This window comes from Nomascus leucogenys, chromosome 9 (assembly GCF_006542625.1).
Source record: "Nomascus leucogenys isolate Asia chromosome 9, Asia_NLE_v1, whole genome shotgun sequence".
NCBI lineage: Eukaryota > Metazoa > Chordata > Mammalia > Primates > Hylobatidae > Nomascus > Nomascus leucogenys.
In genome coordinates this window covers 882702-903293 of record NC_044389.1, presented here as the reverse complement: position 1 = coordinate 903293, position 20592 = coordinate 882702, and the positions used below count along the sequence as shown (strand labels likewise).

At 36.4% G+C, this 20592-nt stretch overlaps 1 long non-coding RNA gene across 1 annotated transcript; it reads right to left on the bottom strand.

Annotated features, from left to right (window-relative positions):
- Positions 1–2997: 2997 nt before the first annotated feature.
- Positions 2998–16630, bottom strand: LOC105738778. The gene is made up of 2 exons (XR_001114630.2): positions 16519–16630; positions 2998–4995 (listed from the first exon to the last, which is right to left on the bottom strand). It is a non-coding gene; the product is annotated as an uncharacterized LOC105738778 (long non-coding RNA).
- Between the last annotated feature and the right edge of the window lie 3962 nt (positions 16631–20592).

The following is a 20592-nucleotide window of genomic DNA, read 5'->3' as shown; positions in this document are numbered from 1 at the left end:
ACTTTATGTTTATGTTTCTCTTTTTCTTATCTAATGAGCTCTGCGAAAGATTTTGTATGTATCTTAGTCTTGTCCCACATTATCTTTGCTGACTCTTGCTTTTTTATCTCAAGGTCTTTCCTCAGACTCTGCTCATGAACTTGCTCAAAGTTCAATTTAAGAGTCTACCGTAGAGATTTGCATCCTTTGATTCCATCCAGCATTAGTCATCTGCTTTAATCACCACATGACAATGCTTTGCCACTGGTTGCTCAAAGCTGTGTCTCTTCTGACCAACCTGGTGTTTGGGCTGTTCCCCTTTGATTTGCACAATTCATTAAAATTCTATATTCTACAGTAATGTTGAGAGTAAGTTTTAAATTCCTTTTGCTAAGAAGTATAACTTCAAAATCACAAGTATCTCACCATTATGTGTTACTGAATAACAACAGAATTTGACTTCGATTGATGTGAGTTGGAAAAAAAAATCAGCATTTTACAGAATCAGCAGGAGGCCTCGTAACATATGCTTTATGTTACATAGCTGAGAACAAAAGCCTAAATCATACACAGAATTTATCTGATGAGGAAACATAAATATTTCAGTTTGCACTGTGGGCCCTGATGCTCTGAGAACTGTCACTGTAACATAGACTCATGACTTTACACTTCTCTGGCCCCAGTGAGCTCCCAATTCCACTTGTGGAACAGGTGAATGTGATTATTAGAGTTTCAATGCCTAGTGCGAAGAAGGATGGAAAAATGAGCATCTCTAGTTTTCTGTTTCTATAATATAAGGTTGATTCTGCTCCCTCTAAGACTCAGATCTCTTAATACTATTCCAAATATAGGCAGAGAATTCAAATACTGAGCAGTCAAAAAAAAATGACAAATGTCTACTACAGCATCTGAGTTGAAAATTCTTGCCATATTGTACAGAATCAAAAATGCCAATACACTGCCAGACTACCCAGTTTCCCAAGTAGCATAAACATGGATTCTTATTTAGCCATGTTCTTGGCCAGTTTCCCATGGGACACACACACGCATACACACACACATAACACAAGGAAACTGAAATCGCAAAGATACTTGCTCCTAAACTGCAACTGGAGCACGAATTTGTCTGAATGCTTAACTATTCCATGAAAAATAAAATATGACTAGATATTAATCACTTGGGAGTATTTTTAGTATGATTTTTGTTCATCTTGTTTTTTCGCTTGCTGATGACAGTTTTGTATGCCACTTCAGGTTAATTTTGAAAAATAAATACTGGATTAAATGCATTAATATACTCTTATAACCATATCCCTGGAAAGGGTTTTATTATTGTTGAATAAAATCAACAGAAATATAATGAGTTTATGAGTTATAACCTATGCAAAATACAAGGCACTTTTTTTAAATATGAAAAGCTTAAATTATTAGACATAACTAAGCAAGAGTATACAGTTTTAGTATACATAAACTAGAAGTGTTACAATTTTATATCCATGAGGTAGGATATTGAATCATGAGCCCATATAAAAAGGAAAACTCAATTATCATTTTCATTTTCTCCTTTTGTAAATATTCACATGGTACACTAAATTGTCAGACATTTTGTTTTATTTTGTTTTAATTAAGGGATGTAGTCTCATTCTTTAATTTAATTGTGTTAAGCAAACCAAATAGTTGAAATAAATCTAATGCACCATTGTCCAAAACCTCTACTGTTATATAGTACACCAGCACACTCTATTGGACACATAGGATAATAAATGTGGTCTCCAAAGCAACCTTTTAATGTCATTAAATTCTGCTAAGTATTCTTTTTTATACTTACTTTATAGAATAAGCAGAAATTACATGATATTCATGGAGAAATTCAGGATTTTGATATAGACGAGAATAAAAAATGTAAAAATTATTGCCATTTTCGACATACATACAGCTTGACCCAATCAACTGCGGGACAATGGGATGAGGATTGAGAAATGCCTTCAGATCAGGAATCATCCTGCAGAGCAGACAGATCAAAACTAAGAAATTACCCATTCAACCAACATTTTTTGAGCGCCCACTATCTGTAAGATGGGCTAATCCTGTGTATACAAAAATGGCCAAGACATAGGTCTGCCCTAGCACTCTAAAAAAATTGTTAGAGCCAAAATATTTATAAAGTATTTCTGGTCCTACATGAGCAAAATATGGATACAGCTCAATTTTTAGATGTCCAGTGCCGTAATTCTTGGTATTGTGAGGAATTTAAAATTTTGTTTTCAGAAGTAAGATAGAGAAGGTGCCAATTTAAGACCATGGACTCTGGGGCACTTGTACCCACATCTGCCTGTGATTTTCTTTGGTATTTTAAGTAAAATGATTCTAGACTCATTTAATTATCTATAGATTGTAAATGTCACTTAGGATGACAGTAAAACTGAGTTTTTTAGTGCTTATAATGTGCTAAGCTTTTTTCTAAGGGCTTAGAATGTGTTTTCTCATTTCATCCTCACAGCAACCCTATCAAATATTACTATTTTTTCCCACTTTGCTGATGAAAAGACTGAGGCATGAAGAACTTAAACAAGTATCTGAAGATTACACAGCTTTTTAAAATAAATGACAAAGTTCGGGTTCAAACCCAGGGTGTGTGATAGGAGGGCTCTTTCTCTTAGGGTATATCACAGGATATTTCTGTGATCAATTTATTTCATTCAAATGTGGGAAGGATAGCGAATGCTCCGCAGCAGCTTTCAGGCTTTTAGAATATCAGGGATCTATACAGAAAAGGGGGCATCTGATTGTCTGTGGCTGAGGACTCATTATAATAACCCAAACTAATTGGTTTGTAACTTGTAGCCATTTGAGTGATTCTCTTACGATATGTCAGTAAGATCAAGATTGCTGGGACAAAAATGGATATGTTGCAGCCAATGATAATCATGTTTCCGCCCTCAGTCGTCACCATGTGTACCATATTTTATACATATTTTCTTACTCTCAGGCATATACATCATTAAAATAAATAAAATAGTCGATATCCTCATTTTTAATAAAAAAGAAAAAGGATATTTTAGTAACTACCATAATAAGTCAAATGAACTCTAATTCAGCATCAATATAGAATGAAGTGCTATAGTTCATCTGCATTCTTATTAATAAATTCTGTATGATTCACATGCCTATTAATTTAGGTCTTGTATTCATCTAATTTGCTTACTTGTCCTGCCTATGATTGCAAAAATGTTGATGGTTTGGATTTTATTTTATGAGTCAGTTACTTATGCAACAGTACCAAATGTTAAATGTGGAAATTAAATGCCCTATAGTCAAAATAATGATAATTATTAACAATACAAAATAAACTGCCAAAAGATGCTTACTCTAATGACAAATATGCTCGCTTTAATAGAAACAAGTTGTTTCCTAAGCAGCTGTCACTCCTAACTCATTGAAACTGAAATGATTATGACCTGACACAAATTAGAAATTCATACACACACACTTATAATATTGTAAGCATAAGGCATCTCAGCAACAATTCAACTTATAAAACCTGCATTACACTCTTTTAATTAGGCAATTAAGAAAGATACAAATGGGTACAAAAATTAGAAAAAAATTATGGCAGAACATACATGTCATTATCTTGGAAGATTAAAACTAACCAAATGGCAATAGTTTCTGTTTTGAAGTGTCTTTTGGGTGAAATCATTAATAAACATGTTAAACCACTAGTTCCATGATGATAGAGAAAGTAATATTTCTGGATTTAAATATGAACATGATTATAATTATTCAGCCTTGACTTCAGTTCTGACAAAGGAAAAAAAATGATATATAAGCTATGACTCTCATGTTTTACAGCAAATCTCTAGGCTCAGTCGAAATGGTTCAAATCAAAATCCCTTATAATTCAGAGTGCAGATGAGGAGTTGTTTACACTAATCAATAACTATTATTTGAAGAATGTTGCAACTGGGATCTTAAGGAATCTTAAGACTCATTCATTCTTGGGAAAACTTTTGGTGGGTCTATAGTGCCCGAACATTCCGTGGGAATATCAAACTTGAATTAGTGAATGTTGTATTTTTTCTCACTCAATATTAAAATTAAAGCACTGATATGGTTCAATTTATGTCATGCTAAAAACAATGAATTCTAAACAAACTTTTCTGATGTTACTTGCAGATAAAAATACATTGCAGAATATGTGATTGATTAACACAAAGCTGGAGAAGAAGTTACATTTGGGATATAGACCAAGGAAAGGGATGTATTAGTGAGGAGTACACAGAAGGCTCAAAAGATACTGAGAGTGGGTGCTATATTTGTTAATTTTAGCAGTGGTCATATAGGTGCTCGTTTCATCCTAATTTTTAAAAATTGTTCATGTGCAATTATCTGTATTATATTCTATGTATAGCATAGTCCAAATTTTAAAAATTAAAGACAAATGATTTTTAAAACTGCTGGATGAGTTCGTCATCCTACATATACTTTTGTTAGCTTATCTATTTATGTTCAATAATTACAGTGCTAAATTATTTCATAAGTTTTTTGATGCAATGAAATACCTTAGGTTTACTAAATTTTAGTTCTTAATTTGTTTTAGTTAGAATAAAATACTGCTTCAAGTAAAAGAAGAAAAAAATAATAGTTGATTAAAAATATGAAGGTTTATTTATCTCACATTTAAAAATGTCTTGTAGGCAGGCAATCCAGGAGTGACATGATAGCATTGCTCAAAAAATTCCTTGGGGACACAGGCTTTTTCCAGCTTTCTATACCAGTAACTCTAGTGGACTATGGCCTTTCCCCTCGTAATATGAGATGGAGTTTCAGCAGCCAATACAAGTTCCAAGAAACTGGATAAAATGCACAGATGAAGAAGAAAGGGGGAGGTGCAATATATTTGTATTCAGATTCCACAGGCCAGATCTCAGCCACATGGCCATATCTTCCTGCAAGGCAGGCCAAGAATGAAGTCTTCATTCTGAGTGGCCATGTGCCCAGCTAAACATCTTGTTACTGTGGAGGAAAAGAAACCACACTGAAAAGTACTGAGCAGGCTGAGAAGCGAGGCAATCTTAATCAGAAGAAATAGTGTCTTTCTAATGATTCTGTTTACATTTTAAAACATCCTCTTTTAATTTCAAGTTTATCAAATTAGAAGCTTCTTCTGTTGATCTTTGTCTTTTATCTCTTTAGATATTCAAGTTCACAGACTGAATATGTTTGTAACGACCATTCAGTAAACCCTGTTCTTTCCAAAAATACTAAATTATGTTTTAACATAATACATTAAAATAAAAATATAAATTAAATCAATGTGTTGTCAACTTTTGTTAAATTATAATTTCTGTAAGTTAAAGACTACTACTTGGATGAATAAAATTGCCAGTTTCCTATCATTGATTTGTTAACTATATTGAGTATTTTATTGTACTTCATATTGGTCATATGAAGGTAAATTTTAATATAAAAATACTAAACATAAGTTACAAGTGAAATTTTTTTTTCTACTATTATCATCATTTGACTTTCATAACACATTAAAACACTTTTTAAGTTCTATATTTCTTTTAGTAGTTCATCTAAAACAGCATATCAGAATGTTAATTTTAGAACATTTCAAAGTAAAAATGCTTTTCCTTATCCATTTACATATCTGAGCCAAAATTCTAAAATATTTTTAAAATACCCATTTAATAGAGTGTGCTTCTTTCTGAGTTTACTTATAACCACTGAATGCATCATCTTAAAAATAAACAACCAAAGAAAAATGTTGACTCATCCCTCTTTCTGAACTTCAAATTCTAGTGATAAATCAAATCCCGTTTTGCAAGCAACGTTTTAACTTTTCTCACCCATGTCAACAAAGTACTATATATAATGAACAATATTTGATAGTCAAACCAGAAAAAACAATGAGCAAATAGAAACTATAAGAAACAAAAATATAATAGAAATGCATTTGCTTTTAGAAATGGCTGTATCTGGCTGTTCCATAAACTGACAACTCTTGATTAGCAAAGGGAAAAATGTCATAGGTGTAAGTGGTGATATATAGATGTGATATAGAAATCTTCTCAAACATGAAGTGCTCCCATACAAGTTGAATCAGCAAACATTTTATTGACAAACCCTCATGGGAAACCTGCTCAGAAAGTCCTGATGCTGAATTCTGCAGCACCGCTAGCTAGCACCTGACTTGGAGATTCCCTATCTGGTGTCAAAGTCTCCCATTCTGAGATTGGGATTTTGTTGTTGTTGTTGTTGTTGTTGTTGTTTTTTTTTTTGAGACGGAGTCTCGCTCTGTCGCCCAGGCTGGAGGGCAGTGGCGCGATCTCGGCTCACTGCAAGCTCCGCCTCCCGGGTTCACGCCATTCTCCTGCCTCAGCCTCTCCGAGTAGCTGGGACTACAGGCGCCCGCCACCACGCCCGGCTAATTTTTTGTATTTTTAGTAGAGACGGGGTTTCACCGTGGTCTCGATCTCCTGACCTCGTGATCCGCCCGCCTCGGCCTCCCAAAGTGCTGGGATTACAAGCGTGAGCCACCGCGCCCGGCCGGGGATTTTTTTATGGGTACTCAGCTTTCTATCAGATTCAGCACAAAGAAATGGTTAGGAGTTGCTTATCCAAATGGAAGAGTACATAGAGCTAAAAACAACTTCTTTTTTGTGTGTGTCTTTACTTTTTGTCCCTCTCCCTTTGTGTTATTTCAGATGACCTCCCTAGGCTTGAATACCCCACAGGGGGTCACAACTTGGAATGTCTGTCCACAGCCTGGCATGGTGACAACACCTGCTCTGCACTTGGCAGGGTGGCTGTATGTAACAGCGGTTTACCACTAGGGCTATTCAGTCAGGGTGGTTGGGTTCAAATCCTAGCTCAGGTTAATTAACCTCTCAGTGCTCCATTAATCATTTGTATCATTAGTATGATTATGGAGGTGATGTATGGAAACAGGTAATATTTGCAAAGTATCGTGTATCAAGTGCTCAAAAATATGTATCATCATATATTTTACATTATATAGAGGTATTATAAATATATGCATAAAGATGACATTTTAAGAAGGGAATTGGGTAAGGGCATTGGAAATTAAAATTGCTCAATGCCAAAATACTAGGAAGAAGAAAGAGAGTCATTTAAATGTCGATCAATCTCTTGAAAAATGTTATGATACTATGGTGCTGTTTACTCTTTGTTCCACCCTTGATGATTCTGATTACCTGCCAGGTCTGAGTTGTAATCCTAGGTCTATATATAATTTTTAGTTTTCCAAGCAATAATATATAGCCAAATTGGAGAATGCCTTGATCAGAATATCCTCATCAGTGATCAATATTTCTGATTATAACCCACCCTCCTTCCTTCCTTCCTTCCTTCCTTCCTTCCTTCCTTCCTTCCCTCCCTCCCTCCCTCCCTCCCTTCCTTCTTTTTTTTTGACAGGGTCTCACTCTGTTTCTCAGGCTGAGTATTAGTGGTGCAATAATAGCTCACTGTAGCTTCGAATTCCTGGATTCAAGCACCGTCATGCCTCAGCCTTTCGAGTAGCTAAGACTACAGTCATGTGCCGCCATGCCTGGCTAATTTTTTTATTTTTATTTTTTCTAGAGGCAGGGTCTCACTATGTTTCCCAGGATGGTCTCAAACTCCTGGGTTCAAGCAATTCTTGAGCTTTGCCCTCCCAAAATGCTTGGATTACAGGCTTGAGCCATTGTGCCCAGCCTCCACCCACCTCTTCAACTTTTTATTTCACTACTACCCTCTCTTCTCATCCTACCTTGTTGTTCTCTAAACACACCATACATATATATATATAGGAAATATATATATATACACATATATATGTAGGATATATATATATATACATATATATATGTATATATATATATATATATGTGAGTTTGCATGAGCTACTACTTCTACTTAAATAGGCTTCCCCGGAGTGCCTCTTCTACTGGCAAAGGCTTGCTCCTGTTTTAGTACCCAGATCAACCGTTCTGCCCTTCCCATGCTGAGCAAGATCAGTGGATCTCTTCTATGAATTCCCCAAGACTGCTGCAGCTCCAATCCCACCTCATGTGAAGGTCTTAGGTCCCCAGAAGGTCACTAGACTATGAGTTCCTTAATGACAGAAGTTTACATATTTTGTTTTCTCCAGTGGCTTTAGCACACTGCATAATGCAAAGTAGATACCTAAAGAATGATGGCAATGACTGAAAAAACTCAAGCTGCATACAGAAGGCTGAGGCACATGTAAGTATCTTTGTTCAAGGGCTTGACTCTGAGAATAAGATACTGTTAATGTAAAATATTATAGAAACTCAGAAGAAAGAGCAATGAATGTTGCTCTATTCGCACACAAGGACATACCAAGATATTTCTTGTATAGAAACACTGTTTTATATTGCAAAGAAACCACAAAAATTTGAAATCTGATTTTTGCTTCATTAAATCTGCAATCAAAGTGGGGCAACAAGACAAGTACTGTGCAATTAAGAGATGAAATTAAGAGGTTTATGGAAGTCTAGTGATGGGGAAATCATACAAAGCTACATGAACATAAGCAAAGATAACTTTCTTGAGAAGGTAAGACTAGCTCTTGATGTCAAAAAAGACAGTGTTTGTACAGAGTAGGGGAAAAACAGATGGTTTTTTAGAAGTGTGAAGTAACGGGAGGAATAGGGAGGCTGGTGTGTTAGTTAGGAAACTGTTGAAACAGAGCCCAGATTACATGTTAGGAAGTAGTGGGAAATAATGGGAGATCGGTAGGTTGGGCCAGATTATAATGAAGCTTTTAAAGTAACTAGGAACTAAAAGTTTGAGATTTTTCTGCTAACTGAAGCAAATGATTGATTGATGAAAAAAACACTGTGTTGATTAAATGTTGACCATTATAATTTTCAGTGCAACAGCTGCTACTGAAATTGCAGTAATTCAAAATGAAAAATAGACACTGTTGTTCTAAAATAGCTTGGACTATTTGGAACCCTGTAGCATGAGTTTATGCTATGTCGTTTTGCTAAGAACATGATGGGGTGCAGGGTTTTCTTTTTTCATTTTATCGTAATTACTTGTTCTAAGGATGGTGAATTCAAACTGAGCAACAATTTCACAGCCAGAGTTGGAGTGTGGGTTGTATAAAGTTGTCGAAGCACTTTCCAAAGGTATAAAAACTCCTCTCAACTACCTAATTACAATTTCTAACTGAAATGGTATTTAAAATATCTAACTTGCTTAAATTATTTATCTGTTAAAATGCATGTATTATAAACTCATTATTTACATTGTATTATTTGCTCACAGTTTTTCTCCTGAAAACTAAGTCCTTAAGTTTGACAGTAGGTATTTCCCCTCAAGATAAATATTTTAAAAACTAACCATACTATGCAAACTACTGAGGTAGGAATAATCCATGAATATAATTTACATCGCAACTCATAGTTACTTATTTTTTATTGCCCAAGATAAACAATTTATTTCAAGACCATCATTTTATCTTCTTTTGGATTAGTAATATCTATAACATCAAATAAATCAAGTTGCAGTTCAACATTACTATTCTAGGCATCCTTGTTTATTACTAACACATCATCTCTCTGTACCTCTAATTTATTTTAGGTTACTTTGTCATATCGAGACATTTGGACATCATCCCATAGTAGGTATTTGAAAACCGGGAGACACTGAAAAACCTCAAGCTGTATTTTGGAAAGATAACGCTGGTAGAAGTAGGAGGATAAATTAGAGGGCAAGGGAAGAGACTTGAAGAAAAGGGGACCAGCTATAGGATAAATGGGAGGAGCTGGCTGTGTGAGGAATAGAATAAACAGATTGAGGAAGCATTTTAGAGGTTGAATGGAACTTGTTACTCTACAAGAATTAACAGGTACATAATAAAATGACCTATCAGTGTTACAGTCACAGACATGCTTAGTTAGGTTGAAAATGGAGCTCTGGGTACTCCAAGGAGGCAATGGCAGAAGGTTTGCAGAAACAGGTTGCTATAGCAACAGTAGCCTGTCAAGTGCAAATAGAGCCCATTCTCCCTGCCAGTGACCAATAGAGATTTTCAGAAGGCCAAGATGTAATTAGCACGCTAGACCAACTGCTACTTTGATATGGAAAAGTGATCATCCAATGGATAAGGACCCTACACTTTCAAATATTTATGGTACTGAAACCAGACAATATTTATCCAAATTTAGACTCCTTATCCCTTCTACTCCCGGCAAGTATAGCTCTTTAACATCTTTGTGGTCCATATTCCTCATCTATACGGCAGAATAATAACTGTGACTATAAACGCATGACACTTTGAAGGTGCATGGCACACATTAAGTGAAATGCAAATATTAGTCATTATGATTATCGCTGTTATCCTCATCATCACATAAGTGGGTAGCACAATGCAATGCTTAAAAGCATGAACTCTGAAAGCAGAATGCTTGTGTTTTGTTGTTGTTGTTCTTGTTGCTTAAAAATATAGCACTTTGTAGCTGTGTGAATTTGGGCAACTTATTGAAACTGTCTGCATTTCGGTTTCCTCACCTACAAAATGAGAAATAATACCTGCACCTACTTCACAGAGCTGTTATGTGGGTTAAATGAATTCATATTTGTAAAGTGCTTAAGGTAGTGTCTGGCACATAGTGAATATTAGAGTATTTGTTAAATAAACAAGTAGATGAAAATGTTTGTGTTAAATTCCTCTTAGTGGTTTTGATGCTTCCATAATAGCTAGTCTTTTTTAGTAGCTTTTAAAATCTAAACTTGCTTTTATGCTTTTCCACGGCTTTCAAATTTAAAGAAAGCAAAAAGGGGCCAGGCGTGGTGGCACAGGCCTGTAATCCCAGCACTTTGGGAGGCCGAGGCGGACAGATCAAGAAGTCAGGAGTTCGAGACCAGCCTGGCCAACGTGGTGAAACCTCGTCTCTACTAAAAATACAAAAATTAGTCAGGTGTGGTGACACGTGCCTGTAATCTCAACTACTCAGGAGGCTGAGGCAGGAGAATCGCTTGAACCTGGGAGGCAGTGGTTGCAGTGAGCCAACATTGCACCAGTGCACTCCAGCCTGGGCGACAGAGCGAGACTCTGTCTCAAATTAAAAAAAGAAAGAAAGAAAGAAAGAAAAACAAAAAATCAGAAAGTAAAATGAAAAACACTGAACTAAAATTTATTGCATTTCTACTTCATTGCAGGCCTTCTCAGAGGCATTATATTATCTCATTTAATCCTCACAAAACCCACATGAGCTACAGATGAGAAAAGAGAATAAGAAAATGGAAACAATCCAAATAAATTCCCACAGGTGGTAAATGTTAAATCTAGAATTTAATCCACATATCATTAATTCTAACATTTTCTTTAAATTATTATTATTATTATTATTTTGAGACAGAGTCTCGCTTTGTCGCCCAGGCTTGAGTGCAGTGGTGCAATCTCGGCTTACTGCAACTTCCGCCTCCCAGGTTCAGGTGATTCTCCTGCCTCAGCCTCCCAAGTAGCTGGGATTATAGGCACCCACCACTACAATTGGCTAATTTTTTGTATTTTTAGTAGAAACGGGGTTTCGCCATGTTGGCCAGGCTGGTGTTGAACTCCTGACCTCGTGATCTGTCCACCTCAGCCTCCCAAAGTGCTGAGATTACAGGCGTGAGTCACTGTGCCTGGCCAATATTCTTTAAATTATTATTGCACAGTATTTCTTACATAAGTTTAAAGTAAATAATAGTTATTCCAAATAATTATTGATTATGATAATGTGATAAATAATTTTATTACTTTATTTTTATGAAACCTTATGTCTTTAACAGTTAATGTTTTTCTAAACATAGTAATATTTATTAAATTATCAACCTGTTACATCACTCCTGGGTGAGATATAGCATTCTGCTTAAAAGACAAACTAATGGTTAATTTATGGTTGATTGACTCATTAATGATGGGTTCAATGGAGAATATATTCTATCCCATGATTTAAGAGCCCACTATAATATTTAAATATAGGTAATTTTTATTAAGACAATATCATTTCCTTTTTCAGACTACAGTACACTAATCTTTATCTTTTAAAAATCATTTCTAATATTTTAGATTTATTGGGTTTTGAGATTATGGTAAGATTCCTTTATAACCTTCAGCAAAAATGCCTATTAAAGACGTTTTAAAAAAACTGTTGTCTACGCCCAACTTATGAATTTATCATCTATGAAGCAAAAACGTAGACTCCACCATGAACTGAAGATGAGTTAGGCCGAGGTGGGTGGATCACAAGGTCAGGAGTTCAAGACCAGCCTGGCCAAAATAGTGAAACCCCATCTCTACTAAAAATACAAAAATTAGCTGGGTGTGGTGGCGGGTGCCTGTAATCCTAGCTGCTCGAGAGGCTGAGGCAGAGAATTGCTTGAACCCAGGAGGCAGAGGTTGCAGTGAGCCGAGATCATGTCACTGTACTCCAGTTTGGGTGGCAGAGTGAGACTCTGTTTCAAAAAAAAAAAAAAAAAAGAAATACACAAAATCCATCATTGCAGTTTTCATTCTTACCTAATTTACACTTAATACAAATGACTTCGTGTGTTATTTTCTAGTTAATTTTCAGTTCAGCATTCTGTTAAATTATATTTATTGCTAGCACATCCACAAGTACACAGAAGCAGTGATTTCTGCATCAGGGTTTAAAGGAAAACAAAAACACATTCTCAGATAGCAAAAAAGAAAAACAATTACTGCTGTTAGTCACTCCTCAAGGACAAAAGAGAAAATCGCAGTGAATTTAGGTGTGGATGAAAAGGTGAAATGAGCTTCTTTTTTTGTCGCTGCTGTGGATTAGTTACAAAGCAACTTTAAATGGATTCAGACAGAATAGATGGAAATAAATCTAATAAATTGTATTGGAATTCATTGAGTGGAATGCCATAGTGTGTTTTCTCTTTACATATTCAAGTAACTCATCATGTCCATTTCCTCATTTTAGAACACCTGTCTAAGATGTTTTCACCTACAAATTCATTAGTGGGGAGCTAATTTTTTCTGTTCATACCATCTGTATATACCCTTAAAATTAATGTATTCGTAAAATTGTTTTCAACAAGTGAGAACAACAGCAAATCTTCAAAGGCAATTAACCTTTTAAACTCATCTAAACAAGTGCATGATTTAATGTACACATGTTTATAAGTCAACTATCATTCTTTGGTTTGTTTGTTTGTTTTGTTTTGAGACACAGTCTCGCTCTGTCGCCCAGGCTGGAGTGCAGTGGTGCCATCTCCTCTTACTGCAAGCACCACCTCCTGGGTTCACTCCACTCTCCTGCCTCAGCCTCTGGAGTAGCTGGGAGTAGCTGTGACTACAGATGCCTGCCATCATGCCCAGCTAATTTTTTGTATTTTTAGTAGAGACAGGGTTTCACCGTGTTAGCCAGGATGGTCTCGATCTCCTGACCTCATGATCTGCCCACCTCGCCTCCCAAAGTGCTGGGATTACAGGTGTGAGCCACCGTGCCCGGCCTAAGTCAACTATCATTCTGAAAAAACAGAGCATCTCTCAGTCCCCACAAAAATAACCCACACCCCAGTTTAATATATGTGTAAGCTAGTGAATGCAGTTTTTTGAAAAAATAATAGAAAAACTAATCCCTAGGAAATTCATAGGTATATTTTATGCTATGAAATGTCATCAAGTGTGTGATAGTGAAAACTTTCTTAAAACTGACTGCTCCATGAAATTGTTTTAGAAAACTTGGAGCAAGTCCAGCATTACTTATGCCTCATGTAGGAAAACAATAAAATGTAGCTGAAATATTCAGCATGAAGAATGGAAGTTATGTGTCTTCAGTTGTGACCGAGTAGATTTTTCTTGAAGGGAAGTATGCCTCTGGGAGGATTTAAATTTGTTGTAAGGTAAAACATTTTTGACAAAATGAATGTTGAGTGTGCAAGAGATTTTCCATTTTCCCTCCATATTCACACTCCATTTTTCTCCAACTTGCTCTGCGACCTGGGAAGGAAAACTTGAATTGCACATGCTCCCTCTGACCTCCATTGGATTTGGTCTATGGAAAGGAATAGCAGCAGATCTACATGTGGAAGGACATGTGATCAGAGTATTTATTCCCTGGCTAACCTTTGCCAGGCTGCAGGTTGGCAATGGTGTGTCATTCCATCAAAGGCTGAATCACATATTTGGCATCCTCCAGCTATGACCACAGCTATTTCTAAAGCAATGGCAGCATTTCTTTCCAGGTTCCAATATCCATTCCTCTTCAGATCTAAGATGGAAAGAGCTTCCTGCTATTGCTAGTCCTTTAGTGTGCCATCCCTTGCTGGTTTCCTCAGCCAAGCTCATGCCTTTATAAATGGTTTATTTATTAAACTATCCTTAATTACCCCCCTTTAAGTGTGCTATCTTCCTTGCTGACAAATACCTTCAGCAAATCAATTAATTCCAAGTATTAACTTCTAAGCCTCTTCCTCGAGCTATTAGAGAAATTAAAATGTCTTTAAAGCAATGTAAATGTTTTCGCAGGCACATAGATAATAGACTACTTCATTGAGTTCGGTATAGCTGGTAAATTGATGATAATTTAACATTTAATTTAAAGTTTAAGGTTTAATGTTTCTCTAATGGGAGTAGAAATGTCTTTCCACAACTTGATAACTATTTCAAGAGACACAAACTTAGGCGATTTTATGGAACATCAATCATGAAATTATGAGGTTTTCTTGTGATGCATTTTCTGATCAAGTATTGTTCCATACTTTTAAATCATTCAAATAATCTGCCCTGACATTTTTTTCTCAATTTTAAACAGGTTATTTACATACCACATCATCATTTAGACAAACGCAATAGTTTATGCTATTACTATTGTATTTGGGTCTTTCATTAGCCTTTTGATATTCATATAGGTATTAAAGAATGTTTTGGTTTTAGGACTCACGACAAAAAAGCCTCAGACATAATCAATATAGGCAAGCTCTAGGGAAGACAGAAATTTTCCTACACAGTTCATTGTTAAAATTAGTTATTTCACATCTATCCCAACTGCCCAGTACCCTTTTTACCACATCAAAGCATAATTGCTGAGTCAATCAAGTTCAAAACAGATGAACTGGGAGTATTGGCTGGTGGTTGTGAATTCCTTGGTTCTCTCACCGTAGTTTAGTTACATTATTAAAGTGCTGATTTTTAAAAAATTGTAATGCGTGACTCAGAGTCTGAAACTTTAAGAGCAAGAGAGCCTTAAAGAATGAGAACAGAAGGCTGCAACATATATTGTTCGTCTCCTTTCACAACTCTTCTTATCAAATATGTACACCTGCATAAACACGCTTTACTTGCTGAATTCTACCAAGATATGTTTATTATTTGCCCAAAAGACAAACATAAAAAAGACAACATTTTCCTACTAAATTCTCTATTAAATTTAATATGATAATGAAAAAGCTAACTCATCAAGCTTAATCCCCCCGTTGATCACTCAGTACGTTTCTCAAATGTTTGACTAGTTCATGTTTGAACAGATTTTACGCTGTAGACATATATAATTCACAAGATAATACCAATATACAAATTTTAAAGATGATGAAATAGAAATTCAGAAAATATGATTTTCTCAAGGTTACAAATTACCAGTAAGCTATAGAATATGACCTTGAATTGGCCTTCCAACTCTGGTTAAATGCTTTATCCACTACACCTTGACAACATCTTTTGATGAGATATAATAGAAATTATTAAAACACTAGATGCCCAAGTTAGGATAAAGAGAGAGAAAGGACCTGCTGAGATCACTGAGAGGAAACATCCCCAAGTTCAGAATTTTTCCTAGGACCAGCTTTATCTGAGGGTAGAAAGGCCCGAGAGAGGTGCACTCAATGAAGCGTCCTGGTCACTTCTATTTATCTCAAAGGTGGAGTCCCAGGAGACATGCAAAAAAGGACGGAATGCAAAAATGTCTTTTCTCAACATTCTCTTCTGGTATCTCCACGTTACTCTCCTCAAGGTGGAGAATTAAGAAATGAGTCAGAGAGAGGGATGCATTTTGGACAGTGTTGTCACGTAAGACCTTTGGACAGTGTGCAGGCTCCAGGGACCCAGTATCGCAGCAGAGGTTCTTCACGTTCACAGTTTACTCCTATTCTATTACTGCAAATAGTGCATGAGAAAGTTGCTTACCAAATTCTCCAGAAAGACTTCTGTCCCTGGATAAATTAACATAAAGCATCGCATAGTTTGATATTAAATAACCGTGGGTGCTGATTGCTGGTTATTTTGTTAGTGTGGCATTCACTTTATTTGTGTGCACCTGGCCACCCCAAAAGCTAATGGATGTCTTAAAATGTGACTTGCATATTTGTTTTGTTTTGATTTTTGATTCTCAGAAGAAATTACCTCCTAGAAAAAATACTAAAAATAATGATTCTCTTCCTAGATCAACCTGCATAATTTTACTGAGCTCCATAATTTAGCAAGGAAGAAAAAATATTTTCATAATACTAAGAGTTCAACTAAGTAGAATATTAACTAGACCGAATTACCTTGAATGTGATGTTTGAACTTGTGTGGGTTCTATTGATTCATTCAGCTGACATTTGTTGAGCGACTCTCCTGTGACAAGTACATAGCAGGGATTTCCGAAACAAAAGACAAACTTTGCAGGTGTCAATTGCTGTTGAGCTAACAGAAGAGCGGGAAAGAATGAGGTACAAGTGTTGCCACCCTTTCAGTCTGAACATCCTTTGATTACAATTCCAGTCACATTTGCATAAATACTACAAAGTCTGGCACTCGGAGTTCCGCCGCATGATAGCAGGACCTGGTATTTTCTCTCAGGGAGTTCTTGAATGGTAATATCTCTTGTCCATCTACCCCACTGCTCATGCCACAGGGTTCCACTTCCCTTTGTTTCCACTCATTCCTTCTTAAAGTCCCCGTGGACCATACTGCCACCACCATTCTGTCTCAAGGGGCTTGGGCAAAGAGGAGTCCCCTTATTATACAATGAAATTATATTATCACTGTATAATAAGTACAAGGCTGACTTCATGGACATGTCCAGTGCAATTGCACAAGACCCCACTTTAGAAGGCTTTGCACTTGAACATTTGGAGTTGAATGCTCTCCGGTCGCTGTCTTGAAATGTTTAATAGTGTTATCTTTGAGTTTATGTTTTGTAAGTGAAGTCCAGTGGGTCAGTGGAACATGTGCCGTGGACTAGGCACCTCAGCCCACACATGATGCTGCCTCCAGCCACCTCCGTGACTCCATGGGAGGAGCTCTGGGCAGCCCAACCTCCATCCTCTGTGGCCTTGGGACATGCGCTGACTCCCTTTCTTGATCCCACTCTTTGATCGCTGACCCCTGTATCTAGGGCAGTAACCAGGTCACATCTGTCCAAAACGCCCTGCATCCTCTTGACCTCCACCTCGCTGGGGGCCCCGACAGGGGTCATGGGAAAAGTCAAGTTCTCTGTGTGTTTCCTGCAGAGTCTAGAGAAGGAGCATGGTGCTGGTCATCTCATGCCTGTGTTGGCAGTGCCACAGCATGTTTCCTGGGGGCAAATGTATCATTGACAACTGATCCAGGTTCTGAGTGTATGCCAGTGCAGAGGTTTGCCATTTCTTGCAGGGTCACCCTGTCAGCTGTGGGTTGGGATGGCAGCCCATAGGAAGGAGAGATTGACTTCCCTGTCCCTGCTGGGGTCCTGCATTTCCATTTTGCACTGGGCCTGGCAAAATTAGACAGCTGACCCTGCACAGGTAACATACATTATACCCCTGGATAGTATTCTGAACAAAAGAATAAACTATGTTACTGTTCCCTTTAATATGACAGTGTACACTGGGAAAGAGGGACTTTAATCATGTTAGAATAACCTATAATCAGAGGAACTGCAGCTTGGGTTAAGGGGGAGGAAATGACCCATGTGGTTAAATAGTTATATGCAGGATATAAAAATTAAGTGAATATATTGATAATTACAAGACCTTGAATTCTTACTACTTGGGGAAATATAAATATAGAAAGGAGGAAGGTGAAAATAAATCCTGAAGTGTTGAGTTGGAAACTGTAAACTCTTGGTTTTTAAACATGTATAGATGGATGGGTACAGACAGAGATGCAGATTACATGGGCCTACACGTGCGTGCGTGTGTGTGTGTGTGTGTGTGTTCCTAGTTCTTCCTGCTGAGTAGGTCTGGAAGCCTAGTAGCAAGAAACACACTTGGCACCCAGATCTTGGATACTAAATACTCCACTAAATAAAATCAAGACTCCAAGGGAAAATGGGTGATTCCAGAGCAGGGAAAGTGTAAGATGGGACTGGAACATTTTGCAATATCACAATGAAAAGAAGGAATCAAAGAATATATAGATATGTCAAAAGAGCAGAAGAGCCATCTTGAAGGGGCTGTTATTGTCCAAACTTGGGACAATTAGAGCAGCAAATAAGTAACGATAATAATAAAATATAACCCATGGAGTAAAATGAGAATCCATGAGTCAATGCTGTTATAGATATATAAATGAATGAACGAATGAGTAAAAGAAATTGGAGAGAACAGATTGCTCTACATTATAGTAAAGTATAAGCAATAAATGTAGAAAGAATTATGAACTTAGAATATCACCATTTGGCAACCACTGCAGTAAAAAATGATTTGGGGTATGATTATCAATAGATGTTTTTAAAAATAAGTGAAATTTTGATAAGAAACAATATTTACCTAAACAATATCTACATACTTTCAAAGTAGCTCCCCACTTACTTAAAAATACTTGATTGATTTAAAAATTAAATAAGTACATTATATACTTACATAAATAACCATTTTAATTAAAATATTCTTTCAAAAATTAGTGAGACGATTAACATTGCTACATTTTTTGGAAATCTTATTAACATGAGGATTAATAGAAGACAACTGGATTTTCATATCTGCTTCTGCATTTAATCTGATGTGACATTTTGTTTTGGTTGAAGTATGTAAAGAAAATCTAATCTCACACAAATATGTAGTTTGAAAAGGAAAGGATATTTTAATAGTCTTCTCAAATAATGGTGGATATTCTTTGGTACAATAGCATTTTTTAAAAATTGTTGTGGGTACTCAGTAAGTGTACATATTTGTGGGATGCATGAGATGTTTTGATACAGGCATGCCATGTGAAATAAGCACATCATGGAAAAATGGGGTACCCATTGCCTCAAGCATTTATCTTTTGAGTTACAAACAATCCACTTACACTCTTTAAGTTATTTTTAAATGTAGAATTGAGTTATTACTGACACTAGTCATCCTATTGTCCTATCAAGTAGTAGGTCTTACTCATTCTTTAACTATTTTTTGTACCTGTTAAACATCACCACCTCCTCACCAGTGCCCCATTACCCTTCCCAGCCTCTAATAACCATCCTTCTACTCCCTATATCCATGAATTCAATTGTTTTGACTTTTAGATCACACAAATAAGTGGGAACATGTGATTTTTGTCTTTCTGTGCCTGGCTTATTTCACTTAACAAAACGATCTCCAGTTCCATCCATGTTGTTGCAGATGACAGATCTCATTCTTTTTTGTGGCTGAATACTACTCCATTGTGTAAATGTACCATATTTTCTTTATCCATTCATCTCTTGATGAACACTTAGATTGATTCCAAATCTAGGTATTGTAAACAGTGCTGCCACAAACATTAGGAGTGCAGACATCTCCTCAATATACTGATGTCCTTTCTTTTGGGTATATACCCAGCAGTGGGATTGCTGGATGATATGGTAGCTCAATTCTTAGTTTTTCAAGAAGCCACCAAATTGTTCTCCATAGTGGTTTTACCAATTTACATTCCCACCAACAGTGTGCAGGTGTTCCCTTTTCTTCACATCCTGCCAGCATTTGTTATTTCCTGTCGTTTGGATGTAGCCATTTTAATTGGAGTGAGAGGATATCTCATTGTAATTTTGACTTGCCTGTCTCTGATTATTAATGATCTTGAGCACCTTTTCATATTCCTGTTTGCCATTTGTATGTCTTCTGTTGAGAAATGTCTATTCAAATCTTTGATCAGATTATTAGATTTTTTTTCCTATAGAGTTGTTTGAGTTCTTTATATATTTTGTTATGAATCCCTTGTCAGAAGGGTAGTTTGCAAATTTTTTCTCTCATTCTGTGGATTGTCTCTTCACTTTGTTGACTGTATCTTTTGATGTTTAGAAGCTTTTTAACTTAATGGAATCTCATTTGTCCATTTTTGCTTTGGTTGCCTATGCTTGTAGGTTTATGCTCAAGAAATTTTTGCCCAGACCAATGTTCTGGAGATTTTACCCAATGTTTTCTTGTAGCAGTTTTATAGTTTGAGGTATTATATTTAAGTCTTTAATCCATTTTTATTTGATTTTTGTATATAGTGAGAGACAGGGGTCTAGTTTCATTCTTCTGCATATGGCTTTTCAGTTTTCCCAGCACCATTTATTAAAGAGACTGTCTTTTCCCCAGTATATGTTCTTGGCACCTTTGTTGAAAATGGCTTCACTGTAGGTGTGTGGATTTGTTTCTAGGTTCTCCATTCTGTTCCATTGGTCTATGTGTCTGTTTTTATGCCAGTACCATACT